General features: G+C 28.7%; 1 pseudogene; it reads right to left on the minus strand.

Annotated features, from left to right (window-relative positions):
• Positions 1 to 325: 325 nt before the first annotated feature.
• On the minus strand, positions 326 to 2315 carry LOC146881814 (uncharacterized; annotated as a pseudogene).
• Between the last annotated feature and the right edge of the window lie 225 nt (positions 2316 to 2540).

The raw sequence follows: 2540 nt of genomic DNA on the forward strand, positions 1-2540 counted from the left end.
AAAATACAATATGGATAAATAAGACTCACTATAAATAAAAAGTGCATAACATACTTAAACATTCACAACTCAAATATTTTTCAAAAATTCAAATAGAATTATCCATAATGATAATAATGTAGAAGAAGGTAGATATTTGTACCAAGCATTAAAAATATAAATATCAAACTATAGTAGTGGTTGCCTATTCAAACATATATATATATATATATATATATATATATATATATATATATATATATATATATATCCAAGAGAGTAATTTTCTCTCACAAAATAGAAGTGATATTGTATCTAATACTAAAAATAAATACAGAAAAATAAACTAAGGGTTGCTAGCAACTGACGATTCTCTTCCTTCCACCGGAGTATTTGGAACACTTGAAACGTCATTTGGCTACAAAAAGAAAACACAAAAAGTAATTAGTATATAGAATTAAAATCACAAATATACAAGTGAATAAGAAAATGTAACACAAAATTTAGATATAATAGTTTGCTTTCCAAACTAACAATAATACACCTTTTTGTTAGCTACCAAAAATCTGGATACAAGAGTAAATAACTCAAAAAACCTGGATATACATTTTTCAAGATAGTAAATAACATTTTTGATCATCTTTTGATCATTTATACTTACTATTTCTGAAGTGAAAAAACCAGCCAATTCTTCAGGAATACTTCCTTCCTTCATTATCATGTAAGCCTTAAATGTTAATTCTAGATTGTTATACTTTGCTTGCCATTGGTTAGAGGAGGGACATGAAATAGAACTAGATGAAGAAGAGATAAAATTTGAAGAATGAAGCCTTAAATTCTTGAATGTGTTACTAGGAACAACTCCCAAACCCATGCCTCGCACTCTACTACCCAACACTCTACCAAGTGCATCATGAGGAGATACTTCAGATTCATCAACAGTGCTTCGAGTCAAGCCTAATTCAATTTGTTCCTAGAACATGTAATAATTATAACATCAATTATAAAAATTTGAATACTAAAATCATAACACTTGAAAACAATATTTCTTAAATACTAAAGCCTTACAATTATAGTTTGAGTTGCATCATTTACAAATGATCCATCTTTCCTTTTATGTGTTTCAGTATATAATTTTCCACGACTTGGCAGGTTTCCGGTTTTCAATAACTAAAATAGAAAAGGTTAATTAGTATAACATTAGGCTTTTATAAACAACATATACAATTATATAGTGACATTACCATCTCATTCCTTCTAGTAGAATTTGCTTTAGAGCCACCTGTGTGTGGAATTACTTGTTTTTTTCAAATTTCTTTATTTCTCCTGCAAAGTGCCTATTCACAAAACAACACAAATTTAATAATAATAATCAAATAACTACTTATAAAAATTCAAATAATCAAAGTTTTCAGGTTTTACCAATGTAGATGGCTTATGACGATAATGAACAAAACGAGCCCACTGATCTTTATATATTCGTAGTGGCACATTACTTATGATTTCATCTCTAGTTTTGGTTGGATCATTGAATTCATTCCACAAGCTTTGTCTATTTGCAGCCCATTTCCTCCCCAAACTCATTTTGCAATATCATTGTGCATTAGCCTCACAAATTTTAAAATAAAACTTAGGCTTCAAAAATAAGACAAATAGATCAATGTTAAATTTAGCTACAAATATTAAAAACATAAGAAACAACTATTAAATACTTTCATAACTATTATACCTTTAAAAGTGTTTCAAAGCAATCATTAAAATAAATTTTAGGGACACCTAACGGTCCATACCACCTATCATAATCAATAGGAAACAACTTGCAATCAGCTGCCAAGCTTCCTAGAAATCTAGCTAGCAAGGATTGCCCTTCACCAATTGCAGAGCCTTGCTCGTCAAAATTCACAATGATGTGTAGCTCCCTTGACAGGTTATTCACACCTTTAACTTTGACCTTAATCTTTTGAATAACTCCTTCTGTGTCTTTGATAATAAAATAACATAACCAAACAAAGTTATAAAATATATCATATGATAATTATAATAAAATAAAATATGTATATACCTATTGTTTCTATAGTCCAACAATGTGCAGATTCACGTCCAACATAAAGTGTAGGTGTTTCATTATCTTCTGAAACATTAGTAGTTGACATATTTGGAGTAATGTTACCAATATCTGGAACATTAGAAGTTGGCATATTGTGGACATCAAGTACATCAATATTTGGGTGCTTAAAAGTTGGTTCACAATAAGTTGGATCACGTGTTGGAGATGTAACAGGTTGTGGTTGAGGTGCTGACTTGTGTGGATTTCTAAAACGCTTCAACTTTGGCATGACTACATAATCATGAAATAAAATATTAATAAAGAAACTAATCTAATTAGAGGACAATGACAATTCATTTAATAATTAAATAATAGTCCCAATAATTTAAAAAAACTAAAATTAATGTAACTTTAACTATTGTTAAATATTTAATTTTAATAAAGTACAATAGTAAATAATTTATTCAAGCAAACCTGAAATTATTTCTATGTTTGAGATCTAACTTCAATCACC

The sequence above is a fragment of the Vigna unguiculata genome, chromosome 11 (assembly GCF_037176805.1).
Source record: "Vigna unguiculata cultivar grain cowpea cultivar isolate G323 ecotype 2 chromosome 11, ASM3717680v1, whole genome shotgun sequence".
Classification (NCBI taxonomy): Eukaryota; Viridiplantae; Streptophyta; class Magnoliopsida; order Fabales; family Fabaceae; genus Vigna; species Vigna unguiculata.